Genomic DNA, 25396 nt, shown 5'->3' on the forward strand with positions numbered 1-25396 from the left:
ATATAAGAGACAGACAGGCAGGCAGGCAGGCAGGAGTACCTGGTTTGGCTTTTTGGTTTTGTTTTGTTTTTTAAAAAGGTGTTATCTGTGAGGCTAACAAGATGGCTCAGGAGGTAAAGGCTCCTGCCCTTGAGGCTGACAACCTGAGTTCAAGCGCCAGGGCCCACACAGTGGAAGGAGGGAATCAACTCCCGCCAGTTGCCTGTAGTACATCACGCCACATGTGCACATGCATACATACATACATACATTTTAAAGTGCTATCTGAAATATCTAAGTAAAGGGTTGATGAGGATTCGTGGTATAACTGTTTTAATTTTCAGAAAGTGAAACCATGTCAAACGAGAGGGGGGAGGGCCGAAACCACGCCCTCAACCTTGAGTCTGAAAAAAGCGTACCATCCTTTCTCAGAAGCCAACAGTGCTCCCTCCCTCCCTCCCGTCTACTCCATTCTGAGGTGAGCCAGGGAGCTGTAACATAACGCTCCATCTTCCCTCCCCACACTAAAGAGCTTACCTTTCTGTGTGGCCCAAACCACAGATATAGTGTTCAGGATCCTGTGTCAGTATCAGAGGCCCTTCTCTCTCTCCCACTGTCCCTTCAGCACCACAGGGCAGGAGTTGTGCTGGGCTTACTGACCGTTACACTCTCAGTGAGGGACTCGGTGCAAATTAAAGATGCAGCCCCCTGGTAGAAAAATAGCTATGAGTTTTAAGACAGAGGCAGCCAAGCATTAAATCAAGTACAAAAACCTTTCTGGAGGAACTAGGGGTCACAGCACAGTAAAGCCGCCCACAGTCACCTTAGTACCAGTGCAGAAAAGGGACTGGGTAAGTGTGTGTTGTGTGATCGAATAAATAATGTCCCTTGACACATTTAAAGTCTGAATTTGAAGCGAGGTCCCTATACTTTTGTATCCATATTTGATAGGGGCCTCCATGAACTAACACAGGATAGACTTGGAACTCAGGAGCACTCCTCCCTCGTGCAGCGGGGATGCCAGGACACGCCCAGCCTCCCATACTCTCATCCCCAGAGCTGCCTCCCGGGACCAGCCAATGTGGGCTCTTGTCGTCCTGAAACTCAATGCAAGATACAGCTCTTGCCCATCTCCCCTCACAGACACTGCACCGCTGCCTCCTCTCCCCATCCGCAGGCTCATTCCAAGTACAGAATGTTCCAGCCAAACTGGGCTTCGAAGAGAGGCCACCAAACCCGCTTTCTCTCGTGACCTACATTGCCATTGGTTCCATGGACGGGGCTTTTTTGTAACTCAAGGAGGAGAGTGTTACTATGACAACAGCTCCTGGAGCTACAAGGGATGCAAAGCACCTACTTAAAAAAGTTCATTCACCCATATGGCAAATGGGCTTCATCAGTTGCTTCTAAATCTGAACCCAAACAGGGTGAGCCGAAAAGGTATTTTCAAGGACTAATCATACTGTGGCATCAGAGCCATGCCATGGCAACGTCAGACAACGAGGACAGAGCACAAGAGAGGTTTGGGGTTTTTATTTATCCCGTTCATCATGACGGTGTGAAAGACGAAGAACAATTCTTGGAGGTCACTTCTCTTCTCTCACCATAGGGACCAAGGATCATCTCAGGTTGCCATGTTTAGCTGCAAGCACCCTTATTGATAACACCGCCCCTGGGATTATTTTAAAAACAAATACCACTACAAATTAGCAGTGTTTTCACTCACTGTGGTGGTTTGTATATGCTCGGGCCAGGGAGTGGCACTATTAGAAGGTGTAGTCCTGTTCGAGTAGGTGTGGCCTTTTTGGAGTAGGTGTGGCACTGTGGATATGGACTTTAAGACTCTCACCCTAGCTGCCTGGAAGCCAGTCTTCCACTAGCAGCCTTCAGATGAAGATGTAGAACTCTCAGCTCCTCCTGCACCATGCCTGCATGGATGCTGCCATGCTAGCAGCTTGATGATAATGGACTGAACCTCTGAACCTATAAGCCAGCCCCAATGAAATGCTGTCCTTATAAGAGTTGCCTTGGTCATGGTGTCTGTTCACAGCAGTAAACGCTAACTAAGACACTCACTAATGTAAAGTTGAACACTAGGAGAAGCAGTCTACCAACAAGGGCTGATTGTCTCTTCAGTGGAGTGTTCCTAATGGATTTCCATTTCACTATCCAGCAAACACTGTGCATGACAGGAATAAGAGGAGAGGAGGAGGTCCTTGGGCCTAAATTCCTACCTTTCTGTTTGTCTGTGCACAATGTGGCCTTAGGAAAGCTGTTTCTTCTCTGAGTCCTACTTTCTTCACTGGTTACATCTGTTCATTCACTCATCTAAATATCCATACCTATTTCTTGAGCAACTTCTAAGCGCCTCCCTCTGGGTGGTTGTCCTGTGCTTACGTTTCTCTTGTGGTAGCATGCAAGTACCTTTCTGTATCAAAGATGCTAGAACATGGAGGCTCTGTGTGGGCACCAGGTGGACTTCTCCATGTTCAATGAGTTATGTAGGTGTTGCCTTCCGCTCCAAGACAGTGTTAGGTCAAAATCAAAGTAGATGCCATAATCATTTGCCTCTCCTTTTTTCCCTGAGCCATTCCCCACCATTCCTGGAAGTTAGAGTCTCCTGTGATTCTCAGAGTCCCACACTTCCACCACAGGCTAGGCTCAGTCTCTGACTGTATACTTGCATACACAATCTACTTGGCCTCTGAGCAGCTTCCTGAAAAGCAAGGATCGTCTTGCAACCCACTCAAGTCCACCGAACCTGGCACCAAACAATGCATTGTGCGCCTAGTTCCACATAATTCAAGGAACCTTGCACAGCCAAGGTCTACAAGTAGGTTTGAACATTTTCTTATGTTCTTCGCACAATCAGTGAACATAAATCCCGTGGCAGTTCCACAACTTATGTAGTGTGGAGTTTAAAAGAGGTACCTGGGGACTAGAGAGATGGCTCACTGGTTAAGATCGCTCACTACTCTGGACCCCATTGCTGAAGACAACACCTACCCATCGAGCCTTCACCCCTGTCCTAGCATCGTTGGTGCAGCAGGGGGAGCAAATAGAGACCCTCAGTCAGATATTACTGAGAGGGAGAGACCTTGGAATGCTTAACTCTAAATGGGATGTCTCCATCAAATCCCTCCCCTCTGGGCTCAAGGAAACCTGTTCAAGAGGAGGGGAGGAAAGGAAGGAAGGAAGGAAGAAGGGAAGGAAGGAAGAAATGGAGAAAGAAACAAAGAAACAAGAAAGAAACAAAGGAAGAAACAAAACAAAACAAAACAAAACAAAGAAAGAGTATAAGAGCCAGAGGGGATGGAGTGTGGGCATGTGCACGCGCGCGTGCACACACACACACACAGATACACACACAGACACACACAGATACACACACAGACACACACACAGACACACACAGAGACACACACAGATACACACACAGACACACACACACAAATAATATAAATAACTTTTTGTAAAAAGGTTCACTTGGCCTAGGGTTAGTGAACATTACACACATCGCTCTAAGTAGATGGTACTGGTGCATGACTTTGGGGGGACCTTGAAGCCATATGTTCACTGTCAGCAGTCAGGGTGGGGTTGGGTTCTCTGTAAAGTCCCCAGTCCTTCCAGTTGTGCATCTGTATTTGATTCTGCACATCCCAGCTGCCAACTGTCACTCTCCCCACTGTGTCACTACAAAAAGACCTCTGTCATTAGCAAAGATCTGGTGCCCAGGGGAGTGCCACGGAGAAGAGAAGAATCCACACCTAACAGAGCATCCATCCGAACTCCAGGGACATGGACCTGCAGCCACATGCCCCTCTCTTCATTGCAGAGTCCCTCCCCAGTGAGGCAGAGAGAGGAGGGAGGGAGGGGAAGGGAAGGAGGAGGGGGAGGGGAGGGGGGAGGGGAGGAGGGAGGGGGGAGGGGGAGGGAGAGGGAGGGGAGGAGGGAGGGGGGAGGGGAGGGGAGGAGGAGGACGGAGGGAGGAGGGAGGGGAAGGAGGGGGGAGGAGAGGAGGGAGCATCACTGATAATCCCTTCTGCTTGCATTGCTGTTCTTGCTACTATGTAGCGATTTGCTGACTGTTTCTCCTGTTACCATGATTACATTCAAAAGTTGATTGCATTCTCGCCGATCCTCTCATAAGGAAATGAAAGCAGCGTGTCTCACTTGCTCACTTTGAAAATCCACCTGTGCTCCACAGGTTTCCGTGCCTGCCTTTGCTCACCCCCTGCCCCACCGTTCTGTCCTATGCGTGGCTTTGGTTTTTATTGCTCTTGTTTGCTGGTGCCTGTTACAGCAATTTCCCTTTCACAGCCACCAGAGAGGAAAGGAGAAATATGTCTCCAATTCCCAGATAGTGTCACCGGCCAAACTGTTTCACAATGAATTCATTTATATTTATCGGTTCCAAGTGCTATTCCTTCCCATTCAAAGTGTCTGCTCTCATGATGACAGAAAGGCTGGCCATGGTCTACAGTGAGATCCGCTTCTTAAGCGGGCCCTTATCCCCATGCTACTGTGTACCCAGAGATCACTCCCTGTTCAAGACCAAGCTCAACTCTCTGCCAAGTCCTCCTTGGCTGCCCCTGGAATTGCAAATTAATGGAAGAAATTAAGGAAGAAAAGCAGGCTACGGACCCAAAGCAGAACCATTAATGAGGCTCCTTCAAAGAAAGCAGCAGCTTGAAGCATTTGTGCTGGCCGGATGCCAGCAAAGCCTGGGTTACTGTGACTTCCCCAGGCTTCAACGCTATCTAGTGTGAAGTCAGGTAGCTGGTTAGACACCTGCTGGTTTGAAGAACAGTGGGGTTGGAGCTCTCCCCCACAGCCAACAGCTCCAAAACCAAGACTGAACTCTGATTCCTGGTCAGAGGAATGGGACCTGGGGCCTATCTCTGGGCATGGGATGAGAAGGGACATCCTGAACTGCCTACCAAGTCATTAATAGATAACTATCTAAACCTGGCAGCAGGAACTCGAAAGGTAAACCTCGCAGCTGGAGGCCCTCTGATAAGAACAGGGCACCCTGTTGCTCCCTCTTGTAATGGGCCTGCCAGTTACCTGGAAAGAGGAAATCCCTCAGGAAGAGCTGCAGACTCTGGAGCCTTTAGAAATGCTATAAAGCTTTTCTACAGCACAGGCTGGCATGGTGCTAGGCTGGCCAGCCAGAGAACCCCAGTCATCCTCCTGCTCCACCTAATGCTACATTCTGTGTGTGTGCCACAATGCCTGGCTTTTACATACCTAGAGGTGTGTGTGTGTGTGTGTGTGTGTGTGTGTGTGTGTGTGTGTGTGTGTGTACTCAGGTCCTCATGCTTACAAAGTATTTTACTACTGAGCTCCCCAAGACCTCTTACAGTTATTTTAAAGAAATCTTACCCCTATCAAGACTTCTTATCACAACCAAATATAACAAATTAATTTACAATATAAACACAGTAAAAATGAAGCAGTTTAGGAACTAGGCATGCGCTCTGACCATGGACATATAAGATTAAATGATTATTTTAAAACCCAATTCAGCGGCAAAACCACAATTTTTTGGCCTTCTATGCTTATTATTTGTCCTCCCTCTGTCCCTAGTACTTTTAACAGGCTCCTAAAATACACACACACACACACACACACACACACACACACCCAAAAAACAAACAAACAAAACTACTCATTTATGCAAACACTGCTCCCTAGAGAAACCATGCTTTGTACAATGATATGTTCTAGGTGCAGATCATATCCCAGTAAGCTACAAAGTGACCTTTATGAGGTATGCATTCACATGAAACACACATACACATACACACACCACACATACACACACACACGCACATACACACACGCACACACAAACACACAAACATACACACACACATGCACATACACACACATATACACACACATACACATACACATGCACATACTCATACCATTATGAGATATGCATCCACATATGAACACACACACACATACACACACACACACACACACACACACACACGATTACGGAAATCCTAAGTGGGAAAATTCCAAGCTCCCAGTAGTAGGGAATAGCTATCCCAAGTCACAAGATACCCAAATAAAAGAACTATAGGCAAGCATTTAAAATTATGTTTTAGGAGCTGGTCAGATGGCTCTGGAGTTAAGAGCCCAATACTCTTCCAGGGACCCTGGGTTTGAATAGCAACACCTATATGGTGACTCATAACCATCTGTAGCTTCAATTCCAGAGAATCTGATTCCTCTTCTGGTCTCTGTGGGCACTACACCCATGGGCACAAACATACAGGCAAAACACTACATACATCTAAAATTTAAAAATCTTTAAAAAAAAAAAGAAATAAATGCTGGGAATGGTAGTGTACATCTTTAATCCAACACTCAGGAGGCAGAGGCAGGTGGATCTCTTGAGTTTGAGGGCAGCTTTGTCTACAGAGCAAGTTCCAGGGCTACACGGAGAAACCCTGTCTCAAAAAATTAATTAATTAATCAATTAAATGTAAAATCTTTTAAAATTATGTTTTAGGAGAACACAGTTAATATGGAGAAATACTAACCCCATAGAAACTATTAAAATAGTCTCCTACAACTATACATAGCAAATGTGACCTAGGACTCAAGGTCAAAGGTTTTTTTCAGCTCCATCGACTTTCATGATCAATTCCTTGAGTTACAAGAGATGAAAATTCTGTATTTTTCTTCTTTTCATGCATTTGTGTGTGCAGTGTGTGTGCAGTGTGTGTGTGTGTGTGTGTATGTGTGTGTGTATGTGTGTGTGTATGTGTGTGTGTGTGCAGTGTGTGTGCGTGTGTGTGTACGCGCACACACATGCCTGTGGCACCCCAAGGTTGATGGTCTGGTATCCTCCACCCTTCTTCCACCATATTCTTCTGAGTCAGAGCCACAATAAAAACCCAAGCTCAATGCTATGACTGGTCTCACTATCGACCTTGTTCCATGAAGGACCCCATCTGCTTTGTAAGGATGCAAACACTGGTGGGCTGCCATGTATGTCCATTTACGTGAGTTCTGGGGAATCAGAATTCTGCTCAGCTTGCTTATACAGCAAGTGTCTTAACCTCTGAGCTATCTCCCATACTCCAAGAACTCCACGTTTAAGAACATTGAAAAAAGTGAAGATTAATAAGAGTAAACTGATCTTCTTGGCTACCAAGGTTCTCAAATCTATTATTTGTTTGTTTGTTTACTTGCTTGTATTAGAATGCTAGGAATTAGACCATGCGTGCTAGGCACGTGTCCTACTGCTGAACTATAATATAACCCTGGGCCCCAGTGTTTCGTCTAATCTTTTAATATGATACTATACCTGACAATCTCTGAGAAGAGGTTCTAGGGTGACCCAGTTCCTACACTTACTCAATCATAAGCTTGGCATCCTGAAGACTGTATTTTGGAAGAGACAGATGGATGGAAGGTGGGACACATACGTGAATAAATCAGTACAGAAGTCTAAGGGAGGCAGAAAGGAATGGCAGTAGTTTGGGCTGCTTTCAACAATAGTATTATCTTCTTGATCGTCCCACACTCTATATAATAAAAGTTTCATTTGTAAAGTTGACTGTCAAAGGGATGGAGTTGCAAAGCGAGGTCCTGAAGCTAGCTGCACAATTGTCTGGTGCACACATGCAGTACTATTTATCTCCCTGAGTCAAAGCGGGGCTTTCCATGGTTCCTAGCAGGCTTTATGGAAATCACTACCTCCAACTCCAGTCTTCCCTATCACAGGAGGATCAGTTGATCATTCCCCACCCTACACACACACACACACACACACACACACACAGAGAGAGAGAGAGAGAGAGACAGAGAGAGAGACAGAGACAGAGACAGAGACAGAGAGACAGAGAGAGAGAGACAGAGAGACAGACTTTTTGTTTTGATGGGTTTTGTTGCTATTGTTATTTTGTTTTCTGAGACAGGGTTTCTTCATGTAACAGCCCTGGCTATCCTGGAACTCTCTTTGTAAACCAGGCTTACCTAGAACTCACAGAGCTCCATCTGCCTCTACCTCTCCAGTGCTGGGATCAAAGGTGTTTGCCATCAGGCCTGTCCTCACACAGTTTGTTTGTTTGTTGAATTGATTCACCTAACACCAACAATTTTAAAGTATACAGATAGATTGATCATCACACACACACACACACACACACACAACTCCCATTAACTACTTTCAACAGAAAGGTGTTTGATGACAGGAGCATTGTGCCTTGAAGTGCTGAGCCCCTTCCCCATAACCTTTCTCCAGAAAGAGTTGAAGTGACCTTTCAGGGAAATCAAGAGATACTAGAAAGCAGAAAGCCACAGCCAGGGGCTGGGATTTAGCTCAGTGGTAGAGCGCTTACCTAGGAAGCGCAAGGCCCTGGGTTCGGTCCCCAGCTCCGAAAAAAAGAACCAAAAAAAAAAAAAAAAAAAGCCACAGCCATTGAGAGAGAAAGAAGTAAACATATCAAGTATGAAGCTAACACAATGCTTAGGGCTGAGAAAAAATAGTAATAATAATAATAATAATAATAATAATAATAATAATAACAACTCTAAAGCAGGGCACAATGATGTACACCTGTGATTCTAGCACTCAGGAGCCTGAGGCAGAAGAATCACTGTGAGTTTGAGGCTAACGTAAGCTAAATAATGACTTACAGGCCAGCCTGAGATATAGGATGTCTTAGCTAGTATTCTATTGCTGTGAAGGGACAGCATTTCTTATAAGGGAAAACATTTAACTGGGCTGGCTTACAGTTCAGAGGTTTAGCCCATCATTAGCATGGCAGGAAGCATGGCGGCACGCAGGCAGACATGGTGCAGGAGAGCTGAGAGTCCTACATCCAGATCCACAGGCATCAGGAAGAGAGAGACCAGGCCTAGCTTTTGAGCACTTGAAACCCCAAAGTCCACCCACCGCTAGTGATACACTTCCTTCAAGAAGGCCACACCTCCTAATTCTAGCAGCACCAGTGACTAAGCATCCAAATAGGTGAGCCTATGGAGGCCATTCCTATTTAAACCACCACTTATGATGACTGTAAGACTCACGTGGGCTATATAGTGAGAATGTGCTCCAATAATCACACTAACGGGCATCAGCATCATTAACATCACATCTTAGAGTAACGTTGAGCTTCCGAGCGGCCAGGACAAGATGAGAAACAACGGCAAGTGGCTAAGATCAGAAAATAAAATATTTGGCATAGTTCAAATGAGAAATGAGAGTGCTTCTGGGTCTGAATTCTAAAGGTGACATTTCACACAGACTTCATACATAAACCATCGGCACATCCATGAGGCAATGCCTTTGACTGGGAATTTATAACAAATTCTCAAAAGAATGACTTCATGCGGTTGTTTTTCAACGACTATTTCCATATGAATTGATAAGTAAATGAATAAAGAAGTGAAAGATAATTCTCTTCAGCTGGGATGTTCTCCCCCTCACAGTAACCGAGTTAATTTAGGTGGGTGTGCCAGCATTAAATGTCCGATGGAGGCTGCAATCACTCCTGAACTTGCAAGATGTTCCAGTTTTGGAAGACAGTTCCCAAAGGCTGGCAGTCATTCTTCAAGGGCTAGCGGCTTTATGATCTGACTTCAGTGCAGAGAGCATCAAGCCCAGGACCTTACCTATGCATAAAGCACATGCTATATCACTAGGACCTCACCTATCCATAAAGCACATGCTATATCACTAGGACCTCAACTATCCATAAAGCATATACTGTATCACTAGGACCTCACCTATCCATAAAGCATATACTGTATCACTAGGATCTCACCTATGCATAAAGCACATGCTGTATCACTAGGACCTCACCTATGCATAAAGCATATACTGTATCACTAGGACCTCACCTATCCATAAAGCATATACTGTATCACTAGGACCTCACCTATCCATAAAGCATATACTGTATCACTAGGACCTCACCTATCCATAAAGCACATGCTATATCACTAGGACCTCAACTATGCATAAAGCATACACTGGATCACTAGGACCTCACCTATCCATAAAGCATATACTGTATCATTAGGACCTCACCTATCCATTGAGCATATACTGTATCACTAGGACCTCACCTATCCATAAAGCACATGCTGTATCACTAGGACCTCACCTATGCATAAAGCATATACTGTATCACTAGGACCTCACCTATCCATAAAGCACATGCTATATCATATGCTACGCTACGTTCTGAGCTCCTTTTAATCTAAAGTTTTCTTCTGCTCATTATTTTATGATCTGCCTTGTGCTTGTATTACTGATTCATGAAAAGCTGTTCAGTTTTGTCTTCATAAGAAAGCAGGAGAACCAGAGAAAACAGGCTGCCGCTGGGAGGAGGAGGCACGGCATAGAAAGCACTTATCTGTCCCCTCGGGGCTGTGGAACTTTGGACAACTCCCTTACTCTTTTCTCCCATGGGCCAGGGATAAAAAATGCCAAATCACGAAGGCTAAGACAAGTGGCTCAGATTAAGTTCATGTTTACTACTCACACACACACACACACACACACACACACACACACACACACACACACACACAATCTCAAAGAGGAATTACTAATATTACTAGCGGACGTTTGAGTTTTACAGAACAACAATGACAATGCAGATAATCCTGTTTCCTCAACTGGACCTGTTTTTGCGTAGTTGAGATTACCCTGTGGTAGGATGGAGAGATGCTCCACAGGTAGGGAAGATTCAGTTTGGTTCCCAGCACCCACATGATGACCTGCGGCCATCCATGATTCCACTTCTATAGGGTCCAGCCACATCTTCCAACCTCTGTAGGTACCAGACACACACGTGATGCACATACAAACATGCAGACAAAACACCCAAATACATAATAAATACACCAAAAAAAAAACACTTTGTAAAAGATTAGACTGCAAATGCATTTCTGTAATTCTTGTTTCCCCTTCTAAGAAAGCGTGATAAGCACTTTCTGCTAGCTGTGGAGCCTTAAGCGATTACTGTAAAACTCTATGCATTCAGGGACAGTAAGGTGCAATGACCCCCTTGTGCTCTCTAGCAGAACCGGTGTTCTCCATATTTCCTAAATTAAAATCAAGATGAACAACGCTGGCCCTTGAAGAAACTCAGTGTGGTAGAAGCAATGTCACCAGGAGGCCAGCACGTCAGGCCACTTTGGATGGTGATGGAACATTAACCTTTCATGAGGCTGAAAGCGGCTGGGTTTCACATTGCTACAATTTACAAAAGTATCTTGGAATGTGATCCCCCAGTGGACTGCCTCTCCCAGACTGAGTGCAGAGTCTGACCTCCAGCAGCAAGCCTGGACTATCTACCTGAAGTTTGCAAACCGAGGAAAGGCCTTCCTAATGTGCAGACTCCTTCTTCAGGCAGAGGCCGGACAGGTAAGAGAGTGGACAGGAAGGACAGGGCCCTATAATAAATGTCTGAGCCAGCCAGGGCTGGTTCAGGAACAGAGTACATTTGCACAGCAACACCAGGAGGTGGTGAAGGAAATCCAATGTTAAAATCAGTTGACCTAAGGCTAGTGGTAGAATGCTTCCCTGGTGGAGCACCAGCATACACACACACACACACACACACACACACACACACACACCAGATATTCCAGGAAGAGGAAACCTTACTTAATTCTACTAAGAAGCCTGAATATACAGGAGCTTCCTGAAGACCTGCTGAGAGTTGTCGAACAAGGAACAGGCCAGCCAGGGGGCCAAGTTAGAAAGAGATGAGGGAAGGGTGGGAAGGTGAAGGGGGAAAAAATTGTGCTGGAATTTAAAGAAAACTAAATAAACTAAAATATTCTCTTCTGGTGTTTCTGAAGACAGCTACAGTGTATTCACATATATAAAATAAATAAATCATTAATTTTTTTAAAAAACTCGAATCAAGGCTGGGAAATGGGCATAGAGTTAGTTGGTAGAATCCTTGCCTAGCTATAGTTAGTTGGTAGAACCCTCACCTAGCTATGGTTAGCTGGTAGAACCCTTGCCTAGCTATAGTTGGCTGGTAGAGCCCTTACTTAGCTATAGTTAGTTGGTAGAGCCCTTGCCTAGCTATAGTTAGTTGGTAGAGCCCTTGCCTAGCTATACTTAGCTGGTAGAGCCCTTGCCTAGCTATAGTTAGGGGATAGAGCCCTTGCCTAGCTATAGCTAGCTGGTAGAGCCCTTGCCTAGATATAGTTAGCTGGCTAGATCCCTTGCTTAGCTACAGTTAGCTGGTAGAGCCCCTGCCTAGCTATAGTTAGCGGGTAGTGCCCTTGCCTAGCTATAGTTAGTTGGTAGAGCCCTTGCCTAGCTATACTTAGCTGGTAGAGCCCTTGCCTAGCTATAGTTAGCTGGTAGAGCCCTTGCCTAGCTATAGTTAGCTGGTAGAGCCCTTGCCTAGCTATAGTTAGCTGGTAGAGCCCTTGCCTAGCTATAGTTAGCTGGTAGAGCCCTTGCCTAGCTATAGTTAGTTGGTAGAGCCCTTGCCTAGCTATAGTTAGTTGGTAGAGCCCTTGCCTAGATATGGTTATCTGGTAGAACACTTGCTTAGCTACAGTTAGCTGGTAGAGCCCTTGCTTAGCTATAGTTAGTTGGTAGAGCCCTTGCCTAGCTATAGTTAGTTGGTAGAGCCCTTGCCTAGCTATAGTTAGTTGGTAGAGCCCTTGCCTAGCTATAGTTAGCTGGTAGAGCCCTTGTCTAGCTATAGTTAGTTGGTAGAACCCTTGCCTAGCTATAGTTAGTTGGTAGAACTCTTGCCTAGCTATAGTTAGCTGATAGAGCCCTTGCCTAGTAGAGTTAGCTGGTAGAGCCCTTGCCTAGCTATAGTTAGCTGGTAGAGCCCTTGCCTAGCTATAGTTAGCTAGTAGAGCCTTTGCCTAGCTATAGTTAGCTGGTAGAGCCCTTGCCTAGCTATAGTTAGCTGGTAGAGCCTTTGCCTAGCTATAGTTAGTTGGTAGAGCCCTTGCCTAGCTATAGTTAGTTGGTAGAGTTCTTGCCTAGCATGCTGACTGACTGGGCTTGATCCCCAGCTCCATAAAAACTCAGTATGATGTCCACACATGTAATCCCAGTACTTGGGAGGTGGAGACAGGATGATTAGGGATTCAAGCTCATGAAGTCTGAAGCCAGCCTGGGATACATATCACACTATTTCAAGGGAAGAGAGAGATGAAAAGATCAAGACCCGCCACTGTTAAGTGATGGGTAACTTGCCAAAGTCCCAGAGGATAAAAGGTGGCATCAGGATTGAGAGGGGAGCAGGCTGACCGGGAGGCCTGAGTGCCCAACTCTATGTCAGGATGTTCGGGAAACCAAGCCAGGGTCTAAGCAAGTGAGGGAGGGTCATTACAGACAGCGGTGACAAGGACAGAGGCACTGGGTAGAGCACAGCGTGTCTAGGAAAAGGTAAAAACCTCAAGGACAAAAGGCAGGAAGAAAGATATCCCTGGAGAGAAGTGTCCCCACAAATGGTGCCTGCACTGAAATCTGGTTCACCAGCTGCTACCACAGCTATTTTAAAGGGTTCCGGGAACTGGAAGAGGTAGGGCCGAGCTGGAGGAAGCAGGTCATGGGCTAGGGTTCCTTGAAGTCTGCATTTTGTTCCCATCCCTTCTGGTCTCTCTATTTCCTATCTGCCTTGAGCAGGGAGGTATGTAAACAGCTCTCCACTTGCCAGACTCCCATCCACGTGATATTCTTCCAAAGTGCACAGGGTGAAGCAAGCCAAGGCTGAATCCTCAGAATTTGTGAGCTGACTGTTTTTCCTCCTTTGTCACAGTGACACAAAGTAGCTAATGCAGATGGAGCATTACTACTTCTAGTAGACTAGAAACTACTTCTAGTCTCTGTGACCAGAAATGTGGAGGGACACACACAGCAGGAAATGTGTCTCCCCCCCCCATCCCTCCTTGCTCTAGGTGGCCCGGTCCACCAACCAGCACGAAGCCCTGTCTCATTCTCTGTCATTACAGTTAGTGAGCAGTGTTCTGGTGAGGCCACTTGTAATACAATCCTCCCAACAAACACTTAGCAGTGTCTCTCTGGGTGAAACACTGGCTCTCCAAAGATTAGCAAAATGGCCCACTGCTTGCACTTTATGTGAGCCTCCTCCAACCCAGCATGGAGGAAGCTTGGGCAAAGAGCCTCTATTTGAAGTGAATTAAAACTCTTCTTTCTTTCTTGAGAAAACCTCATTCTGCTTAACAGTTTGTTCATACAGCTTCCTGGTGGAGAAGATCGGTTCCTAATCTACTGTTGCTGATAAAAATGCATGGTTAAGTAATTTCACCTTGAAAGTAGCTGCAATGGTGCCCTCTGGTCCAAGCAAGTGACTTTCTGGGAAACAAGCTATGGACTACTAATGCCTTCCAGATCTGAACCTAGAGCAGTTCTAAAGACAGGTGCTGTAGCCCTCAGACCTCTACGTTTTAGGATTGCTAACTCTGAGAGACTATAAGAAATCTTTTCTAAGTTGGAATTCAAGGTACTAAAGATTCAGAACATGATGGGGTCCCCTGAAGTTGTACTACCCATTAAAGCAAAATAACAAACAAAAAAAAAGAAAGGAAGGAAGGGAGAAAGAAAGAAAGAAAGAAAGAAAGAAAGAAAGAAAGAAAGAAAGAAAGAAAGAAAGACAGACAGACTTGTTTTATCCTGTTTGGGTGTTGATATTTTTTTTAAATGCATGAGGCTGGGTACTTTATAAAGGATAAATTATCTGAGCCCGGTGGTATAATACCAGCACCGGGAGGCAGAGGTATGGTCATCTCTGTAAGTCTATAGCCAACCTGGTCTACATAGTAAGTTCCAGGACAGGGAGGGCTACATAGAGAGACCCTGTCTCAAAACAGCAATGAAGGAGGAAGAGGAAGAGAAGGAACAGAGGAGGAGGAGGAGGAGGAGGAGGAGGAGGAGGAGGAGGAGCAGCCCCCTAGAAACTCTAACAACACAAGCCATTGCTAAGACCATTGGTTGTTCTCCACAAACTGTTTGTAAGGTTCTGTTGCTGAACACCTACATAACTTATTGAACATGGAGGAGTTGAGCCAGTGCCTATCTAGAGCCTTCACCCCTCTTGAACATCAACCAGCTACAAACCCTTTGCTCTACAATAGTGACCTGCTTGCAAGATGCACTAGTGTACAATAGTGGAACAAAAGGTGTGGGACTAACCAGCCACTCTCTGATTAGAATTAAGCCCTACTACATGAAATGGACCCATGCAAGACAGTGTTTGGGTGGCCGAGACTAGATAGGCTGTGGACCGAGTGGAAAAACCAAATACCACTGTTCTGCTAAAGCAGTGATCTAGCAGAACAACCTGTGGGTCGAAATGCCTTTGGGCCTTCTAGCTGCAACAGGACTGATGGGCATAGGAACTCACAGAGAAGCAGCCTGCACAGGTCTAAGCCAAGATGGGTCCCAGTGCTGAGAGGGGACATGGGCAGAAGCCCCTGCCCCTAACCTAGAAGCTATCTCCAGTTGATAACTGATCATAAAGGAAAAATTAGTTTTCTCCAACAGTCTCACTGGGTAGCCAAACCATACTTAAAGGTGGAACTCATGCCCAGCAGTACACGGCCCACCCAAGAGGAACTCAGTGGAATTCTTGGAGGTCGTCTGTGTCTGGAAATGGTTGGCCTGGGCATTCTCCTTTACTTGCCTTATATATTATGGTTTCTGATTTTGTTTATGGGTTTTCTGTGTGGGTGAATGTGCATGTCATTGTGTCTGCATGTGATTCCTATGCTTTCTCTTTGTCTCTTTTCCTTGATTTTGTCCCAGTCTGATATTTGTTTGTTTATAATGTCTGTTTTCTAATAAGAGGGAGAGAGAGGGGGGGGGATTTGGGTGAGGGGGAGATGGAGCTCTGGAAGGAGGTAAAGGAAAAAAACATAATCAGAATATATTCTATGGAAAAATAAAATAAAAATGAGATACCCTAGGACCCAGTCGCCTTCCACTGGCCTCTACCTCTTAAACAGGGGACCCTTCTACCCAGCCCCAGGTTGCACACAAGAAGTTCGCACTTACATCACAGAAACCTTTAGGGATCCACCTCACCAACAGAGTGTGCCTGCTCAGCGTTTGCCTTGTTCTAGCCTCCCAGTGTCCTGCTCTGAAAACTTAACCTTCCACTCCTCAAAGCCACTCTTTCAGCTGTAACTTAGATGACACGTCCACAGATGCCATCAATACGGTCTAGGGCACACTTGCCCCAAGTCAGGGGGAATGCCGAGAACGCAGTGGCCCAGACAGGACTCAACACACAGGTGTCCGATTATCATGGAAATAACAAGTCGTTTATAAACACGGAGGAAGAAAGATCTGTGTAGCACAGGTCTGCAAAGGACCTACATCTCCACTCAAGGAAGATTGCCTTTTATGCAATTAAAATGAGCTTCCCATCTGTCTAAAAAACCACTTACATAAGCAACCCCCTCCTCTGCCCCCACAGGTCCTTCTTCCCCGCTTCGAGTCTTGTTTCCCTGCTGGTGACGGCCAGGACAATGGCTACTGTCTACACAACTCTATGCAGCCCAGGGCCGGCTGCGAAGGAGAGAAGAAGCCCCCTGGCATGTCACCTGCCTTAGAGAGCCCTGCCTCCTGCCTTGCTTTGCCACTCTCTGAGCCTAGGAGATGGGGAGGCAATCAGACTCTCACCATTCTCCTGGTGTCTGAAAGTCCATCTTGGGAACATCTCTCTTAGCAGCCCCATCTCAGAAAGAGGCGAATGAACAAGCATGTGTGGACATCAAAAGAGGAGGAGTTGGGGCCATTTGAGCAAATCCACTTCATCCTTTCTGCAGAGAGACCCGCTCTGAGTGTCTACGTCCTTACAGGAGTGCTCTTCCCCCACATGCATCAGCACAGAGTTTCCTCTGAACCCCACTTTGAGCAGTTCAGAGGCACAATAAGTCTAATAGAGTCTTCCTATTCCTGTACTCTCGCATCTGTAAGAGGCCACACTAGGGATAAACTCACTGGCTGCCCAGGCTGAACTTTGGTGAGATCCTCCTTTGGTTTGTCTTGGGATGCTATGAGGAAAAGACTATTTGTTTATATCCCTCCAGGAAAGGAATCCTGACAACACTTACTTACCTATCGGATTAAAGGAAACAACGTGCACAAGAAAGCTTGCTTCAGCTTCCACCTCATGGAGAGCAGGGCATGCTGCAAACATTTTTGTCATCGCTGCTCTGTTACTTCTTATGAGACCAATGGTGCTTTGAAGGCAAGTACTATGCTGGCAACAATAGGTAAACTTGTGCCAGTCACACCACAGGTGCTCGATATATATTTGTTGAATTAATGTTTAGATGTACGCCCGAGTCCACAGCACTGATTTCTTTCTTTCTTCCACACTATAGATTAAACCTACAGCCCAGATGCATTCTCGGCAAACATTCTATCACTCAGCTATGTCTCCAGCCCTTTCTCCATTCTTATTTTTAAACTGTTTATTTTTAAAACAGTCTTGCTAAGTTTTCCCAGGCTAGCCTTAAACTCACTCTGTAGTTCGGGCTGGCCCTGAGTGATTCACCTGCCTTGGCTTCCTAAGTAGCTGGCCTTACAAGGCTACACCGCCAGGCCTTGCTATTCAATTATTCACTCATTTATCCTGTCGCTGTTTCGTAGCCTTTTGTAGAGCTCTTCTGTTTTGGGCAAATGCTGTACCACTGAGCCACATTTCCAGACTCATCTCATATTTGTGCAGCAATTTGTGTGTTTGTTTATTATGCACGCAGTGTCCTGCCTGCATGTATGCCTGCAGGCCAGAAGAGGGCACCAGATCTCACTGTAGATGGTTGCGAGCATCCATGTTGTTGCTGGGAACTGAACTCCGGAATCTCTGGAAGAACAAATAGCCAGCACTCTTAACTTCTGAGCCATCTCTCCAGGAACTTAGTGTGGCAATTTCTTTAGGCCACAGTCCCAGGTGTTTGAGCAAACATTACTATATTCTGGATAGCTCTATGAAGACTTTTTTAAAATGAGATTAGCATGGTGGTGGTGAGGGAGAATTTAGGGCTAAACATGAAGCATGTCCTCAGCCTCCGAGATAAACACTTAAATGAGTGGACTTTGAGTAAAACAGATTATTCTCCGTAGTGTGTGTGTGTCTCATCCAATTAGAAATAGACCTCAACTGAACCAAGACTGACCTCCCCTGACTGACAGCAAATGCTTCTTACACACTGTCCTTGAACTTGAAGTGTAATTCTCCCTGGTGTTTGCGCTAACCCACTGTACAGAATTTAGACTTACCACACATCTCCATAATTCCATATAACAGTTCTTAAATAAAGCTCTTAGCTAGGCGTAGTGACACACACCCATATCCCTAGTCCCAAGGAGGGCGAGATCAGAAGATCCACAGTTCAAGGTCAGCGTGAATGTGCCAAGCCTAACTTCATAGTCTGGTCTTCACATTTCTCAAAAGAAGAGTTGGGGCTTGGGGACTGGGAGACTGGGAGACGGGTCTAGGAACTTGGGGCTGAAGGGCTAGGGACTTAGGGGTAGAAGTCAGTAGTTATAGCACTTACCTAACTATGGGCAAGGCTTAGCTAGGTTCTATCCCAGCATTGAAACTAATAAAATTCTATATACATACACATCCTGTTGGTTCTGTTTCCCTGGAGAGCTCTATCTTATACAGCATCTAGTCTGTTAATAAAGAAACATCTAACAGGGTATACATTTGCCCTCCTAAGTCTGGAAACCAAAGTAATGCCAGCCTCATAAGACATGTGTGAACTTAAATAGCCAGAGTCACACCCATTTAAACAAATTCACTTACCTGATTCACATACATTCTTGAACAGCTAAAGACCATGAAGTCTATCTACTTCAAGACAATGTCCCATTGGACACTGAGGTTCAGAAAGACAAGTGAACTTTCCCAAGTTTACACATGATAGTAAATTACAAAACTGACCCCAGCTCCTCACCTCCCCCTGACTTCAAGCTCTTTTGCCATGTTATAGGTCCATCTACTCCTATACAAATGCTGACGTGAGTTGTTTTGGCAAATGGGATACGAGCAAATGCATTGCAAGCAATGCTTATCTGATGGACCCTACGCTTACTCTCAGTTCTGCCTTGCACAAGCATAGCCTGACGAGCTGCTTGCAATAGGGAGATAGTTGGGCAAGAGTCCAAGCATCCCCCATGCCCATCCCCATGCCCACCTCCATGCCTACCCCTAAGAAAGCTCAATCCAAAAGAGCAGAACTGTCTGGCTGAGCAACCCCACAAAAATTAATCCTGCTCTGTGTAACCTAGGGTTTGACTCTGTGATATCAATTCTAGCTTGGTTCTCACATTTCAGCACACTGACCAGGCCTACCAACCTGCTCAGTCTGGGCTCTTCTGGCCACATCAGGGACTAGAGATGTCACAAGAAGGTATGTCCTACAGTTAAAACGAAACTTTTTGTAAGTCATGCAGAAGTCCCTTTGTAGTTTAACCACACCAAAAAAGAAGAAAAAAGAAAAAAAAAAGCATATTTTTTTTCTGCTCATGGGGTACTCAATAAACAGCAGGCTAAGCACAGGAACCAGGCATGTCCCAGAAAAGTGGGGTTTGGCAACAGAAAAAAAAAATGAGATTAAAAAAAATCTTGATATTTAAAAAAATAAGCACTGAAGTAGTCACACTAACTTTTTTAGAATTCCTTATGTTACTCTATGGTCTGGGCTTTTCAGAATGAGCATCGCACCTAAAGAGTTGGGTGTGGTTCCAGAATCAGCTTCAGTTCTGTGGTCCCTAGTAGACCAGTGCCCCTGACAGGGCCAGCACATGAGCTGCCTGGAGAGGCCAGGTCTATGTTCAGCCCAATAGCCATGACAGAGCCAAGCATACAGGAAGGACAAGGAGAGCTGGGGGCGGAGGGGACACCCAGGGACACCCAAGGAAAAGGAGCTGGGCTCCTGCAATCTGTTTCCTTCTGCTTCTGCCTATGAATCATCTACATCCACACTCCCTCACAACCAGCACATTACATAAATAAGGTACCAAATGAGCAAACCTCCACCACCGCCATAGATGAACTTGACCTTGAACTACCACAGAGGAGGCAGGAGATAGACTTGGGGGAGCCTGGGGCCTCTCCAGAAGGGCAAGGTCTGCTTGAGTTCTCTGCATCACTAATGGCTTTTTAGAAGCAGTCACCTTGGAGGCCAAGCGTTTAGGAAACCATCTTCAATGTCATTTTCTCACCCGGTAAAATCTCTGAGGAGGGAAAAAAAAAAAAAAACACCAAAGTAGGCTTGCACACCAACAAGAATAAGGAGCACTGAGCGATCTATTGCTGGGGACTTGGAACGATGGTGGCATCCAACTTTGGGTGAGAGTGGGTGTAGGAGGAGGATTGCTAATTAAATGACCAAAATTGTAAGCAATGAGCTCTTTTGAAAACTCCGGGAGCAAGGCTCTTGACGTGCTTCCACTGAAAGCCTTCAAGGGCTATGGAAAATATCATGGCCACGATGAACAAACACCGTGAATGGACACCAACTTGCTTCCTAGAGATCAGGCGTGAATACAAGCAGGAGAAACAGCCCACAGCCAGGTTTGGTAGCAAGATGGAAGGAAGAAGAGGAATGGAAGGAAGAGGAGGTAGAAGAAGCTGGTACTGTGTGCTAGCAGCAGCAGCCTCTCCTGACACATCCTCCCGACAGCCCTGTGAGGCCGCTGCTGTTACCCCTACTAGACAGATGAAAGAATTGTGCGCTTAGGCCACGTGCCTGAGGTCAGTCAGCCAAGAGTGCCTCACCAGAACTCTTGGCCTAAGGCTTCGTCTCCTCCTGACTCATGTCAAGCTACTGACAATAGGGAGTATGTGGACACGTCCCATCTGGGTACAAGCATCTCTCATCGCAAAGTCCTTCCCTTTGTATCAACACAGGAAATGACTGTTCTCAAAGTACAACATTTATTTCTAAAACGAGCTCCAGCTAGCAGAGTCAGCCTTAGTCTGCCTTAAATGAACACAACATGAATTTGTTTTAGTGGATATTGCTTCCTCCACATTCCCCCTCCAAGCTGTTCTTTCTTTCTCTTCTTCTCCTTCTCCTCCTCCTCTTCCTCTCCTCCTCCTCTTCCTCTCCTCCTCCTCTTCTCCTTCCTCCTCCTCCCCCTCCCCCTTCTTCTTCCAGTTTTTGCTGATGTTTTCTATGTCAAGACAGGGTCTTGCTATGATGTGTAATATATAGCCTTGAATGACAAATCCACTTGCTTTAGCTCTCCAGAGTTGGGATTCTACCAAATACTTAAGGACTCCTTCTTACAAATGCTGTTAGCTTCTGGGCCCTTATTCGGCACCCGTCTTAGTTACTTTTCTCCTGCTGGGATAAAACACCATGTCCAAGGCAACTTGGAGAAGGTTTTTGTTTTGTTTTGTTTTGTTTTGTTTTGTTTTGTTTTGTTTTGTTTTGTTGTTCTGTTTTTTTGAGCAGTTTCAGAGGGACAAGAGCCTCTCATGACAGAGGAACATGGCAGCAAGCAGTGGCTTGGTTGCTGGAGCAAGAAGCTGAGGGCTCACATCTTGGGCTATGAAGACAAAGCAGAGAGCTCACTCAAAATGAGAGTCCAGTCTTTAAACTCTCAAAGTCTATCCCAGCAACACACTTGCACGAGCCTTACCAAACACTACCAACAACCGGTAAACAGATCTCCAAATGCCCAAGACTACTGGGCACACGCCCTTCAAATCACCACAGCACCCATTCATTGTTTTGAGAAATATTATTGAGAGCCTACTAAGTTCCAGGCACATGCTGAGTTTTCAGGTTGGGCAGAAGAGATCTCTGTCCTAGAGGGGCTCATAGTCTATATACAGGACTGTTAAGGACTGATCATTCAGAATCCAGACTGCTAAGTGTCAAAACAGACACATGACACAAAGGAAGAATACGTAGTGAAAGCTGTGTTAGAGCCAACAGTATTCCAAATGGGGAATAACTCTCTAAAATCAGGAATGAGACGAGGACACCCACTTTCTCCACTTTTATTCAGTAAAGTACGTGAAGTCATAGCTAGAAAAATAGGACAAGATGTAGAAATACAAATAGGGAAGGAATAAGTCAAATTATCCTGATTTGCAGACAACATAATCCTGTAAGCTTATAAACACACACATACACACACACATACACACACACACACACACACACACACACACACAGGGGAGGAAGGAGAGAGGGAGGGAGAGAGGGAGAGGGAGAGGGAGAGGGAGAAGGAGAGAGACAGACAGACAAGAAACACAAATACATGAAGACACAGAGCGAGGTTAATTAAGCATTTCTTAAAGGAAGAAATTAAAAATCAAGGAATGTTTTGTGAAATGTTCCACATCCTCAGCCTCAGGGAAATGGAAAGTAAACCAGGAGGCTAGGCATAGTAGATGTGTCTTTAATCCCAGCACTCAGAAGGCAGAGGCAGAGGCAGGGTGAACCACTGTAAGTACAGGGTCAGCCTTATCTACATAATGAGTTCTAGGCCACCCATGGGTAAATAATGAGACCTTGCCTCTAAAACAGAAACTGAGACTTTATCTCCTTCCAGTCTTAATGGGCGGCATTAAGAAAACAGCAAATGCTGATATGGATGTGGGGAAAGGGAGCTGTATTTATTGTATTTAATGTGAACAGGTGAACTGGTGGAGGCACTATGGAAATCAGAAGGAGCTTCCTCGAAACACTAGCAATAGAGCTAACTAATCCAGACATACTTGTCCCGGGTATTTACCCAAAGGGTTTAAGTCAGCACGCCACAGAGATACTTGCAAATCCATGTTTGTTGCTGCTTTCTTTGCAATAACCAAGATCTGAAACCAGGCTGGATGTTTCGATTCACCAAATGAATGAAGAAAGTGTGGCATAGATACACAATAGAATTACATCTAGCCATAAAAAAATTATGTAAGCAAATGGATGAGACTGGAGATCATTATGTTAATCAAAGTTAGCCAGTCTGGGGAAGACAAACATGTTTTCTTTCACATTCAGACTTTAGATTTAAATTTATGTAGATGCGTACATAAGTAAGACTGAAAAGCAGAAAGGGACCATGGGGAGTTGGGAGCATGGGAAGAGGGAAGAGGAAGGCTACTGCAATTTATGCGACACAAAGCTGAAGGGGGGGGGCATTTGTAGAGAGCGAGGGCATCTACAAGGGGAGGGGGCAAATAAAAGAAGAATAAACAAAATCCTCCAGCTATAAAGCCTAAAACACTGAGTAACCATCTCCAAATGACCAAGTGACTGTCAAGCTCCCAACCAAGTCACCCGCACGCACGCAATAAATTAAAAATTAAAAATATAGCATTTTGCTCACAATCCACTGCTTCCTCATTTGATTCCAACCAGTACAGCACACTCCCAAAATAAAACAAAAGAGTCAAACATTTCAGCTTTCCAGAACTGGACTAAAGCCAGTACACTGGGTTTCTGCCGCAGAATAACCGAGACCCTTTCAGTTAAGCCTATAAATACACTTCCGCAGATGCTTGAACTCAAGAGGTCTAAGCGGAAAGGCAGTCGGTCCACTGGTCCTCAGAACTGTGTGCGTGGCCTCCTTTCCTTACTCCTCCTCTGCAGTGGAAGGCTATGCTTTGGTAACTTCCAAATGATAGGTTAGTCCCCAGAAAAATGCTAGGGAGGCATGTGTCCCGTGGAGAAGGGAATGACTTGCGTCCTAGATGCGCAGGTCTCCTCTGCTCTAAAGCTTTCAAGGGACGTGAGCAACCACGAGAGCCCCCGTACACTTACTAAACTCCCTGCCCTGTGGCTCCTCTGTGTTGACCTCTCAGGATGCCAAATTACAAATCAGGGATGCCAACCCCTACTACCCTGGTGTTAGAGTGGGCATGATGCCATTTCCACGGGTTTTCCAAAGTCACTGTTCATTCGAATTGAAGAGAGAAAAAGAGTCAGCAACTCCCGTTAGGAGGCAGAGGAGCTCGAAAGGAGCCTGGAGCAAGGGTCGCAAACAACAGGAACAATTAAAATAAACTAGGACTTCCCCACGCTGCCCTCTGTTGAAAATAAAACGAATATTTGGGTGTTTAATCCACGGCCACTGAACAAACAGATGATTCTGACAAGGAGCATGTGGTGGTTTGAGTAAAATGACCACCATAGGGCCCGTAGGAAGTAGCACGTTTAGGTATGACCTTGTTGGAGTGGGCGTGGTCTTGTTGAAGGAAGTACGTCACCGCAGGGGCAGGCTTTGGGCGTGTCAGAGCTCAAGACAGGAAACTAGTTCCCTGCTACCTGCAAATGAAGATGTAGATCTCTCAGCTCCTTCTCCACTACCACGTCAGCCTGCAAACTGCCATGTTTCCCCACCGCGATGATAACAGACGAAACGACTGGGTCCGGCTTGGCTTTTGAAACCTTAAATGCCCTCCAGTGATCCTCTTTCTCCAACAAGGCCCCACATCCCAATCCTTCAGTTTTCAAACATATGAGCCTATGGGGGCCACTCTCATTCAAACCACCATCCATCTTTACTACTTCATTAAACTTCTTGACCCAAAGACCATGAAGTCATAACACCCCTGGCTGATAAAATGAGTGATGAGAGACGGTGTTAGGTGAATCCTCAGGGTTACTGTCCAACTGGGAGAAAGCTCCACCAAGGTTTTTCCCTTTCGAGTCATGAGATTTCAGAGAAATTCAAAGTTTCCTGTCAGCCATGTTGGCCTTAAACCAGGATCATGGTGTTGGTCTACCCTCTGAGCTGTCTGTCAGGAGAGGCATCCTCACTGCCTTGACTACCTTGTTGCCATTTATTTAGTTTTGTTTTGAACTGGCTTAGAACTCACTATGTGGCCCAGGCTAGCTACCCTCAGGCTGACAATCCTCCTGCCTCAGCTTCCTACGTGCTGAGTCTACAGACACAAGCCTCACAGCCAGCCCCACGGTGACTCATTCTTAAATGTATTTGCTACCTTTATTCTGTGTTGAGTCAGTCAGAATTTGACCTGTTTCTTCGGTGAGCTGATGGAAGCCGTTTGTTTTATCAATTAGCTTATCAGAATTCCAGGAAACCTTTCACTATTTCAAACTAGTAAGTATCTCTTACTATAAATGAATAAATACAAATTCTTTCTGTTACTTACTGGATTTGATAGTATCTGAAAATTTTGCATGTGTGTGTGTTTGAGTGCATGTGTGCGTGTTGCAGCACACGTGCCATGGCGTGCTTGTGGAGATCAGAGGGCAAAGTTTAGGAGTCAGTTCTCTCTTCCCATCGTGTAGGCTCCTTGCGGGTGAGCTCATGGCCTCTGGCTTGGGAATTTACTTTTACCTGCTGAGGCAACTTCTCTCTGTTTGTTGTTGTTGTTGTTGTTGTTTAACTTTATCTCTATCACTTCTGCTTCCAACTATAGATGAAAATGAAGAA

At 45.5% G+C, this 25396-nt stretch overlaps 1 pseudogene; it reads left to right on the forward strand.

Moving 5' to 3' along the window:
- The window catches only part of LOC116914926, a 57404-nt pseudogene that overhangs the window by 245 nt on the left and 31763 nt on the right, over nt 1-25396 (forward strand).

The sequence above is a fragment of the Rattus rattus genome, chromosome 13 (assembly GCF_011064425.1).
Source record: "Rattus rattus isolate New Zealand chromosome 13, Rrattus_CSIRO_v1, whole genome shotgun sequence".
In the NCBI taxonomy this organism is placed as follows: Eukaryota; Metazoa; Chordata; class Mammalia; order Rodentia; family Muridae; genus Rattus; species Rattus rattus.